Genomic DNA, 12,578 nt, shown 5'->3' with positions numbered 1-12,578 from the left:
GTTGTTGATGGTGGTATTGGTAGATCTACCCTGCTTTTTCTTTTGACTTCTGGTAAACTGGGATTATCTGTTGCCTATGTTTTTATGAATGTAGTTAACTTCCTTGGGTTGGAGTTTTCCTTCCAGAATTGTCTGTAGGGATGGCTTTGTGGATATGTATTGTGTAAACATGGTTTTGTCATGGAATGTCTTGTTTTCTCCATCTATAGTGATTAAAAGCTTTGCTGGGTACAGTAGTCTGGGCTGGTGTCCATGGTCTTTTAGTATTTTTAGAACATCTATCTAGGACCTTCTGGCTTTCAGAGTTTTCATGGAGAAGTCAGGTGTAACTCTGATAGGTCTGCCTTTATATATTACTTGGCCATTTTCCTTCACTGATCTTAATATTCTTTCTTTATTCTGTGTGTTTGGTGTTTTGATTATTATGCAGTGAGAAGACTGTTTTATTTGTCCAGTTTTTGGTGTTTGGTAAGCTTTCATAGGCATGTCCTTCTTCAGGTTGTGAAAGTTTTCTTCTATGATTTTGTTGAATATTTTTTTCTGCACATTTAAGCTGGGCTTCTTTGCCCTCTTCTACTCCTATTATTCTTAGGTTCAGTCTTTTCATGGTGTCCCCCATTTCCTGGATACTTTGTGTTAATGATTTGTTGGATTTAAGATTTTCTTTGGTCAATGAATCTATTTCCTCTAATTCATCTTCAGCATCTGAGATTCTCTTTTCCATTTCTTATATTCTATTGGTTATGCTTGCATCTATGGTTCCTGATTGTTTACCCTACTTTTCTATTTCCAGCATTCCATACAGTTTGTGTTTTCTTTATTGTCTCTATTTCAGTATTTCAGGTCATGAACTATTTGAATTGTTTCCTTCATCTGTTTGGTTGTTTTTTCTTGGCTTTCCTTGCTTTCTTTAAGAGATTTGTTGATTGTTTGCATTTTCTGGTTTGTTTTTTCTTTCATTTCTTTAAGGGATTTTCTCATATCCTCTTTGAGGACCTCTATAATTTTCATAAAGTTGTTTTAAAGGTCATTCTCTTCTGCTTCATCTGTGTTGAGATGTTCAGATCTTGCTGGCATAGAATCCCTAGACTCTGGTGGTGTCATATATGACTTTATGTTGTTGGATGATGTGTTCTTATACTGTTGTCTTCCCATCTATTCTTCCAGTGGGTACAGCTGGGGTCTCTCCCTGTCTTCTCTAGAGGAGGGTGGAGAGGTAGGGCAGGAATGGCTCCTGATGCTGGGTCCTTTGTTCTGCCTCCAGGTCCCTCTGGGGGATTCTGTGGCAGGAAGGGTCTGACAGCTGCAGGTAAGGGGACTGGAAGAGGGGGTGTGGGGGTTGAGGGAGCCAAGTACTCACCTCTCTACCAGAGGGTGCAAGGACAGAGCCTGATGGTGCCCAATGCAGGGTTCTTTGTTCTGCCTCCTGATTATATTCTTTCTTAGATATTATTTACTTCTTATTGTTGTTTGAAGATGCTAGTCCCTCAATTTTTTTCACAGCTCAATTTTTAAGATTCACTCACTTGAGATACAGCTCTGAGCAATTGCAGTCCTATATGGACCCCTCTGTCTCATAAATGTCAATAAGGTGTTATGTATTTTATAACACACACACACACACTACCTTTGATCTCTATCCCTTTATCTATCAAGAAGACAGGGAGAGACCCTAGCTGTACCCACTGGAAGAATAGATGGGAAGACAACAGTGTAAGAACACAGTTATGCTGGCATTGGGAAAAATCAAATGAACACAAAGTGGATTTGCTTCAGTCAATTCCCTTCTTCAGCTGTGCTGACTTTGCCAAACTTCTATGAGGATATCTTTGACCTTTTTTCAAAAACTTTCTCCTAGAATATAAAACAGGACTCTGCAAATGTTTTTGTGTCCACACATTTGTCATGAGAGAATGACATTTAAAGCTTTACACATTGAAAAGTCTTTCGTTACACCCAGTGATATCAGCCAGGCTCACCTCTGACATCAGTGAGTTTACTTGAGTTCATTTCTTCATGCCTGGATCAGCCCATGGGAACTAAGGACTGAAAGTAGTGTGGGTATTTTGGGTCAGAGCACATACACAAGTCCAAAGGTTCAGATTGGATAATATAAAGTATGTCCAAATCCATGAATTAATACTGGCCTCAGTAAAGTTGGGGTTTCCTTTAATTGAACCACAAAGCAGACAGTTTTCTATAGTGAACTCTTCCCTATTTTTTATTGAGCAATCAGACTCCAATTTGTAGTTCTTATTAAAACAGTGTTTTAATAAGATGCCATAGGTTTTTCTTCTAACTACTCTACTTAAAAGTGAAAGCCAGCATTAAATTTTGAATATCCAGTTTTAGTTGAAAAACATAAAATTTCTATTTTCATGGGGAACAGATTTTTTTCAGGAATTACTTAATTTGTAAGTTTAATATTTGAATATAAGAACTTTTAATTTAAAAACCATATGTGAATAGTTTTAGTATCCATATATTAGTCTGTTTCATCTTCCTTCCAGCTTCCATTGCTCCCTACCAGGGGATCATACAGATCTTCCAGGTAAACTTGTTAAACTTAGCACAGAACACCAGGTTTCCATATGGCATTTTTATATGGTCTTAGTTTTGCTAATTATGATCATCCCTGCTTCCAGAAATTTCCTTTCCAACATCATGTTACAAGTGCTTCATTACCCTCCCCTGATTCCTTAAAGCCTGTTCCCCCTCTCTTGGGTATCTGTCTCCTTAACCAAATCCATACTCACACCCAAATGACTACACATATATACAGACTGAGAAGCTGAAATCTGCTTATGAAAAAGAATATATATCCATTTCGTGGACACCAGGGAATGGAGAGCATCTGCTGAAGCAGATCCCAAAGTGCTAACTAAGGTGGGCATGTCGGAGTGCTGGGGTTTGAGCCTCGGTGACTGAACCCAGAATCTCAAAATGTATCATGATTCCTGTCCACTAGATTGTAAGGTGTATGTAGGTAATCTTGGAAACAATGGGAACAAGACTGAACTAGAGGAGGCTTTTGGCTATTATGGACCACTTCGAAGTGTGTGGGTTGCTCGGAACCCTCCTGGCTTTGCTTTTATTAAATTTGAAGATCCCCAAGATGCCGCTGATGCTGTCCAAGAGCTGGATGGAAGAACACTATATGGCTGCCGTGTGAGAGTGGAACCATCGAATGGTGAAAAAAGAAGTCACAGTCATGGCCCACCACCTTCTTGGAGCCCTTGAGATGATTACCGTAGGAGGAGTCCTCCACCTCGGTGAAGATCTCCAAGGAGAAGCGTCTCTTGAAGCTGGAGCAGGTCACTTTCTAGAGATAGGAGAAGAGAAAGGTCTCTGTCTTGGGACAGAAACCACAAGCCATCTCAGTCCTTCTCTGGGTCTCGTTGACCATCTAAGTCAAATGAAAGGAAGTAGAAGACAAGCTTCATTTGACAGGAGTATGTACAGGAAATTCAAGTTTTGTTTGAGACTTCTTAATCTTGGTGCATTTTAAAGATATTTTAACTGTTCAAATTTGCTTTGAAATTTAGTTTTTCATAGACTTAAACAAACCTAGATCCTGCCCAGTTAAAGTGTGACGTGTTCATGATACAGAAACCACTGGCGGAAAGGGAATAAAACTCTAGTTTGTCTAGTAGCTGGGATACAGTGTGGAGCTGTGTGTAAAATGATAAACAGTCTTTAAAAGCTGTTAGTGAACACCAGCTAGCAGGTAAAGGATGGGAACTGCACCCTGAAGGCTTTCAGAGGTTCCTTACTGATTGCTATATATGGACACATAGCTGTAACATTCTTTTTTATTATTATTATTATTTTATTTAATTTTATATAACCAAGTCCAATTAAATGAAAACAAACATTTATACACAATATTTGGGAATTTGGGTGTCGTTCTTTCCAAGCTACTTCCTGCTGGTAAGGGGCGCTGTCTTGGGGGGATTCGAAGAAGATTCAGATATCCTGGCTGTAGTCTGTAGGGCTGTTTTGTCCAGCTGTTTTGAATGTAGGATCAGCTTGTACTCTGTTTCAGGCTGTCTGGTGTGATCAAACCACATTAGTCTGGAAGGAATCCACATCTTTTCATTTTCTGTGGAAATAAAAATAGAAATCCTTTTCCCCAGTAACTTGTCCTTCAACTTAAATTTTAGAGTCAAAGCATTTTTTTAATTTAATTTATTGTTTTACATGTCGATCCCAGTTCCCTCTCCCTCCCTCCTTCTCTCCCTCCCTCCCCTCCAGCCCTCCCTCCCTCCTTCCCTCCCTTTTTCCCTCTCTGCCCTCTCACATGCACTCTAAACACCCTCCCCTCCCATCCCCCCACCACAATTCCATGTGTAGGGGAATGCCATCCAGTTGGGGATCATGTAGATCTGACAGGTCCTGTGAAGTAGGGACTAGGGCTTCTCTCCTGTCTCTAGATTAAGGCAGTTATCCCTCCATGGGGGATATGTTCGCAAAGTCCTTTTGTGCACCAGGGATACATCCTGGCTCCACTGTCTGAGGTCCCTTAGACTGCTCAGTCCTTCTGGCTGAGACCCATATTCAGGGGGGCCTGAGTCAATCCCATGCTGGCTTCCCAGCTATCAGTCTAGTGGCGGTTAGCTCCTCCTTGTTCAGATAAGCTGTCTCTATGTGCTTCTGCCGCGTGGTCTTGTCCTCTCCATCTGCTTCTGGGTTCTAGTTCGACTCAGTGTAACATTCTTTATTTGGAAACCGAAGGTTTTAAGTTACCAGTGTCCTAGTGTAAGGGTACATTGCAGAGCTGGACCTAAGATTTCTTTTTCATGCTGTAATTTGTAATATGTTTGTGAGAACCCTTGAGATTAAAGTTTTGGTTGCAAAGTATTGTTTAACTTGAAAGCCAGTTTTTTCCTTGCACACTCAAATCTGTGAGCTTGGTATCAAGTCCAAGTATAACATTCCTATTGGAAGCCATACTCATATTTTCTTGTAAAGTCGTTTTGGATTAATAAAATACTGGCATAAAAAAAAGAATATACAAAATCTCTCCATGGAGTCATTAAGAATCAGTGATCAGAAGAGCAGGGAAGGATGAGTGGATGTAAATAAAACAACATCAGGGTCCAAGAATTTACTACCTCACAAAAGTAAAATCACAAGTTATCATATCGACTTTTGTCCAATTTCTCAATAGTTGGCATGTTTATCATTTTTGTCTTGATTCAATAGATTTGAAATCAAAGTCCATAACCACTTTGCTTATTGGAAGGTCATTCTATACTTTTTAAAAATTATATTAGATGTGTGTATGTGTGTATGAATGCATGCATGCCACTGAGCATGTGTAGCAGTCAGAAAACAATTAGCATGAGTGAGCTCTCTTTTTTCACCAGGTGCAATCCTGGAATTTCACTTGGCAGCAAAGACCTTTACTAAGCTATCTGACTAGCCCTCAACATCCTCTTATATATGCTAAAGGGTCTTAGCTTGAAGTTTCTATGAACAAGCAACCACACAATGTATCAGATAAAATTACATTTTTGAGAGAGAAGAGAATCATTTCAAAGATACAACTATGAAATAATGTGTCATTTGTTTCTTAGGAACATTGTCATTTTAGGAACATCTAATTTTTTTTCTAATAATTAGACTAAGGTAATACTATTCTGAACATCAGATTCCATAGCTAATGAAAACCATAAATAAGCACATTTTAGAACAGTCTTTAAGACTGTAGTCTACATTAAAACCTTTTTTAAAAGATTAATTTATTTTTCTTTTATGTGTGTTTTACCTGAGTGTACCACATGGTTGCAATGTCCATAGATGCCAGAGGAGTGAGATCCCCTGAAACTAGAGATACAAAAAGCTTTAGCTACCATGTGGTTTGAGAATTCACATTTGTGTCCTCTGAAAGACCATTCAGTGCTCTTAACCCCTGAGCCGCCTCTCCAGCCTCTGCATCCTAAATTCTGATTAGGATTCCCTGTTTTGCTGGTGTTAGTTTCCACCTACCATATTCTGGTGGATAAAAAGGCCACCATACATATCAACCTTACAGTATAATTTTCAAAAGAAGCATTCTCACAAAAGCATCTTAGGGTTTCTATTACTGTGAAGAGACACCACAAACACAGCAACTCTTATAACAAAATATTTCATTAGGACTAGCTCATAGTTCAGAGGTTTAGTCCATTATCATCAGGGTAAGAAATATGGCAGCCCACAGGCAGACATGGTGCTGGAGGGGTAGCCAAGAGTTCTGGGTCTGAACCCACAGGCAGCAGAAAAAGACAGTGAACCACTAGGCCTGGCTTGAGCTTCTGAAACTTCAAAGCTTGCCCCAATGACACACCTCTCCAACAAGACCGCACCTCCTGCAAAGAGGCTATGTCTGCTGATAGTACCATTCCCTATGGGCCTCTGGGGGTCATTTTTATTCAAACTACCACAAAGCTGAAGTACAAAGAAATCAAGTTTAGTTTACTTAGTTCTTTCCCTCAGTTCACTCTTGAATTATGCTTAAACAACAACAACAACAACAAAAATCCAATATTTTCCTTGGGATTTATGAGGAGGAGGTGTGAATGGAAGGAAAAGGAAAAAGAAAGAATTCGTACTAAAGACTACAAAAAATACCCTGACAGGATACCTCCTGGATTGTTCTTTCTTCTCTTTATTCTAGCATAGAGTGTTTTTAAGTAGCCTCACTAGACTAATTTTTTTTATTTAATTTTATATAACCAAGTCCAATTAAATGAAAACAAACATTTATACACAATATTTGGGAATTTGGGCGTCGTTCTTTCCAAACTACTTCCTGCTGGTAAGGGGCGCTGTGTTGGGGGATTCGAAGAAGATTCAGATATCCTAGCTGTAGTCTGTAGGGCTGTTTTGTCCAGCTGTTTGGAATGTAGGATCAGCTTGTACTCTGTTTCAGGCGGTCTGGCATGATCAAACCATGTTAGTCTGGAAGGAATCCACATCTTTTCATATTCTGTGGAAACAAAAATAGAAATCCTTTTCCCCAGTCACTTGTTCTTCAACTTAAATTTTGGAGTCAAAGCATTTTTTTTTTTAATTTATTATTTTACATGTCTATCCCAGTTCCCTCTCCCTCCCTCTCTCCCTCCCCCCCAGCCCTCCCTCCCTCCTTCCCTCCCTTTTACCCTCTCTGCCCTCTCACATGCACTCTAAACACCCTCCCCTCCCATCCCCCCACCACAATTCCATGTGTAGGGGAATGCCATCCAGTTGGGGGTCATGTAGATCTGACAGGTCCTGTGAAGTAGGGACTAGGGCTTCTCTCCTGTCTCTAGATTAAGGCAGTTATCCCTCCATGGGGGATATGTTCGCAAAGTCCTGGCTCCACTGTCTGAGGTCCCTTAGACTGCTCAGTCCTTCTGGCTGAGACCCATATTCAGGGGGGGCCTGAGTCAGTCCCATGCTGGCTTCCCAGCTATCAGTCTACTCACTAGACTAATTTAAAATAATTAAATATAGTAGTAATGAGTTATTAGGATTTTATTTTAGGGTATTACACTTTCTATGGTACTTCATAAGATATGTGAATATTGACATTTACATACTTGTCTTTTAATATATTTTTAATGTATTGAGACTCTGGGAGAGATAATTTTAGTCTCAAAGTAATCAGAACTGTATTCAATCTAGAGGCTACAACTCTGTCTCTGCTTTATGGAAAATAATAATCTCTTTTTGTTAGTGTCTTTTAGTATTTTTTATATTTATGTGTTTCATTCTTTCATTTGTACTAAAAGATTGAACTTAATTTTTTTCTTTGCCTCTAGCTTTAATTTTTTTCTATCTCCTTACTTCAAGGTAATCATAGTGTCTGTTGTTTCTGAAAATTACATTTATTTACTTGTGTGCATGTGTGGGCAAAATTATGCCACAGTGCATGTGTGGAGGCCAGAAGACAACTTGTGAGAGTTCATTCTTTTCATCCATTATGTGGGTCCTGGGGATTCAACTCAGATTTCCTAGTATGACAGCAAGCCCCCTTAGCCTCTGAACTGTCTCTCTGGCTATTCATTCATTCATTCATTCATTCATTCATTCATTCATTTCTGATTACTACCAAGGGTATTTTATAATTCTTCAAGGTGGATAACTCTTATCAGTTTTTATGGCCTTGCCTTCACTTTCACATTTCCCTGGGTTTAGCTCTGGCTACAACTAGCATGTTTCCTTCAGATTTTACATTTTAAGTTTCCAAAAGAAATTTGATTAGTTCAACTCCTTACATAGCATCAGCATATGCCACAAACCTATTCCAATTTGTAAATCAGTTGTTCAGAGGTTCAAACAACTGTAGATGTTGGAGTCATCATGCTATCAAGTTATACCAGCGTGCATCCAGAGAAATATCACAAACAAAAGACGCTTTGAAACTTCAGGAGAAGGGGTGTTATTTATTTAATTTGCTAGTTTTTCTACGTAGACACATGAAAAAAAAATTTTAAATGCATTTCTGATATCCATCCAAATATCTTTATAGATTTTTCAATGATTATGTATCAAGTGCTCTGTGTCCTAGGATAAAAGAATACAGACCTGAATTGTCAGTTTTTATGAAGCTTTTGTCTTATGGAGAAAACCAACAACAAGAACAAAAGCTAAACAATAAATTGCTGAGTGCTATGATGGTGGTACTGATAGACATTATGATAAAGAATAAGGTGAATTTGCACTGCCAACATCCAAGCCCAGGCTGCTGCTAAGGACTGTATCTGGGTCTGTAGTCCAACTGCAGCCACAGTTTGTGTTAATATCCATGGACAGTGTTGCCACTAAGGGCCATGATAACTTTAGGAGTCTGGGCCAACATCTAGAACCATGTTAGTGTCCGAGAGCTGGGCATTCAGATCTGAGTGGCCTGTTCTGCCACCCAGGGCCATAGTGTCGTCTAGGCCTGGGCTGCTGCCAAGGGTCTGGGTCCATGGCTTTGCCACAGTGCTGTCTGTGTTGATGTCCATGGCTCCTGTTCCCACCTAAAACAGTGAGGATAGGGCTGCCCAGAGTTGGTCCTGTCCCTCACTGGCTCCACCATTAGGGAGAAGAGGCCCTGACCTTAACAGGTTGCAGCTCTCAGAAGGGCAGACCCTATAACCTCTTGTGAGCAGCATAGTAGAGCTGACCTTGTTAATGTGGACCCTGTACCTCACCTGGGCAGCACAATAGAGCTGGCCCTGGGAGTGTGGGTATGGACCACCGGGATGTAAGACTGTGAGGGCAGGAGCCCAACTCCTTGCTGCCTGCTGCATTGGATGAGCTAACCAAGTGCTGCTGGAGAGTGCACTGATGGTGAAGGTTATGGAAACTGGCAGGTTGACCAACTCAGCTACCACTCAAGCCCAGAACCAGTACTACTAGTTGGCCTATCCCAACATCCACCACATCTATGGACTGCTGAGAGTGTGGGAAGAGGATGACCTACAGATCCAAAGCTGCAGGATCTCCTTGACACAAGTGAGCAGCAGAATATCCAAGAGTAGACCCCATTGAAAGCCCATTGAGGGCCCAGGGTGTAACAGAAACAAGGGACCTACAACCAGAACAATGACTCACTGCAATGAACACTTACAAGTAAAGATGTACGGACTAAACGGTATACTGTGTGATTCACTGGACCACACTACAGCTTCCACAATGAGGCTTTGTTTTGTTTTGTTTGTTTATTTGTTTTTATTTTTGTTTGTTTGGTTTGGTTTTTGGTTTTTCTTCTAAATTTTATTTTATTTTGGGGGGGGAGGTTTCAAGGGCAGAGGGTGGATACAAAGGGACAGGAAGATGAATGGGATCAGTATGCATGATCTGAAATCTACAAAGAATCAATAAAAAGTGTTTTGTTATTTATTTATTGAGAATAAGGCAAATTAAATGGACAGAAAACCACGGCCTGTATGAACTGTTATTTTATATGACATTGTCAAGGCTGTGGTTTTTGAAAAGATGCCATTTGAGTAGAGGCATGTCATAAACATCCTTTTAGCTAGTTACCCCTGGCTATTCTCAAAGGAGTTTCCCCATACTAAGTTTTAAATACACTTAAGATGGTGAAGAATTGGTGCTGTTTGTTGTTTTTTATTTGCTTTATAATGCTGAGGACAGAGAAAATTGGAAGATGTTAACCTTTTTCAGCCAATATTGCACCCCTTTCTAAAGCTTAGGAAGGTTGAGATGTTCGTGTCAGGAATTGGTGGACTGTAGGAGGTGTCTAGGACATGAGGCAGTTGGGATTAATATTCTTAGGACAGAATATCTAGAAAGACCCTTCCTTTGTGTACTAATTCAGGACATCACAAGATGGCCTTGCCTATGATTCAGAAATCAAGTTCTCTGGCACCTTGATCTTGCTAACTCTGAGTAACATTAGTTTAGGAACAGGAAAATCCAAGTGTTTTTCAAACCATCTTGTTTTAGCCTGCTTTAAATATGCTAGACATCTCCTTCTCATGCACAATCAATTCATAACTCTAAACAGTAGTAGTCCTTGTAAAATGCAGGGCAGAATGCTAGTAATAAGTTATCATTATTCTATACATAATTTTTAAGTTTTTGTCACATAATAACAAATGTTTTTAGTTGTCTCCGTTTTCCTTTGCATATATATATATATATATATATATATATATATATATATATATATATTTTCAATCTGGCCACAATAGTATGATTGCTAAGCAACAGAAAAGGAAAATCCTTCAAAATGTATATCCATGAATTCCCCTCAAGAGAGGAAAAGGCACTGCTAGGGGAGGGAGAGGAAAAGGGTGGGAAGCCAGATTAGCCTCTTTGCAGCTGTATTTTGTTATTCAAGGTCACACCTGGACAGGGAAACCCTCCTCTGATTATGAGCTTTTGGCAAATAGGAAAAGTTGCTGCCTGAAAAAGCAAACTGGGCCTTTAGGGATTCCTTTGGGCTATTTTAGTATCTAACAGATGTGATAGTTTAAGCTTTATATTCTTAAAATAGCCCAGAACATGGAGAAGTACTATGTCCCTTCTTATGGAAAATTCTCACAGTGAAATTCAGTGCTTAAAGATGTATTTAGTGAGAGGAATATGTTATCTAGAAGCGTGCTCTTCCTCTTCATTTTTAAATAAGTGTAGTTTTGTTGTGAGTATGACATTTGTTCATTCTACTTACAGAAAGTTGATATAAGATTTTGAACATTTATAAGCTCAGGATAGGACATAAAATTATTTATTTTATCTTTGAATTATAAATTGGAAAATATAATTATCTGCATCATTTCCATGTAAGATATACCCTAAGGAGAAATATACTAGCACTACAACACATGCACATGCAAACTTGCCCCCCTCCACACACATAATCTTGTTTTTCTTAGTATAATTAGTTTCAATATAGTAGTAAAATGGTTTCCTTATTGTTATGATGATAAATAATTTAAACAAAACTGGCACATATTGTTATATGGTATTAATATTTAGCATCAATAAGATAAATTATAAAAGTGTATTACTGTCTTACTTATTTTACCAATAGATATTGTTATATGATATTAATACTTAACACTGATCAAGTGTAAGAGTATATGAACTAACTTTCTCCCAGGAATATTTATGCTTTTTGAGTGACATTTAAATATGACTGGCAAAAACCTTTTGATGACAAGGAGTAACAAAATATATCTAATGGCAATGACTAAATAGATTTGAGTTAAATTATGATAGGAGAAAAGTTTTTATGTCCAGTGACCACACCAGGAACTTTCATTTACATAATGATTCCCATGAGAAAATTGTATATTCACAACATTACATTTTTTTAAAACCACCTAGGAGAAAGTAACAATAGTTATATTGTTGGAAGCCATTTTTTTCTTATAGAGATATTTTGATGTTTACAAAAAGAATAGAAAAACTATTAGTCATAATTCAACCATAAAACAACAAAATCCTGTCGGTATAATAACATGACAAACCTTAAGGATATTACACTAAGTGGAATAAACCAAATACCATGTAATGATGTCATCTACATGTGTAATTTTAAAACACTGAACTCATAAAAGCAGAGTAGGAAGGTGAAGGCAATCCTCATGGTGTATGGGAGGGAGCAGGCAGTGGGGAAGTTGTCAAAGGGTATAGACTTTGAGCTACATCAAAAGTTCTGGAAATCCAGTATACAATTTGGAGGTAGCAATGCTGTATTACACACCTGAAATTTATGGAGAAATGTCTACACTTCTTTAATATACACACAATGAAAACCAGGTTTTGCATTAACTTAAAGGTGATGATAGTTTTACCTTGTGCACATATATAAAACCACCACACAACGACAAATCAAGGAGAGTGGATGCAGTCATATAAAACCAGATTAAAGAGTCTTTGTAAGCAATGTGGTAGAGACTTGCTGAAGAACGGGGACAGCTTATTGAGGAACAAAGAGAGTATGACAGATGGGCATTATCCTCACTGAGTAATATCAAAGAAATCTCAGAGTTTCATACTATCTCAAGTTCAGAGCAGAGTTTTTGTTTAAATAGGCTACTGAGATGCCTGAGATATCTGGACATTTTAAATGCATTTGAGCATTTCCCAAAGTT

At 38.7% G+C, this 12,578-nt stretch overlaps 1 pseudogene; it reads left to right on the top strand.

Moving 5' to 3' along the window:
• Window positions 1-2,943: 2,943 nt before the first annotated feature.
• Window positions 2,944-3,429, top strand: LOC127222349 (serine/arginine-rich splicing factor 3-like; annotated as a pseudogene).
• The last annotated feature ends 9,149 nt before the right edge of the window (window positions 3,430-12,578 follow it).

The sequence above is a fragment of the Phodopus roborovskii genome, unplaced genomic scaffold (genome assembly GCF_943737965.1).
Source record: "Phodopus roborovskii unplaced genomic scaffold, PHOROB, whole genome shotgun sequence".
Classification (NCBI taxonomy): domain Eukaryota; kingdom Metazoa; phylum Chordata; class Mammalia; order Rodentia; family Cricetidae; genus Phodopus; species Phodopus roborovskii.
This window is presented reverse-complemented; position numbering and strand designations above follow the sequence as displayed.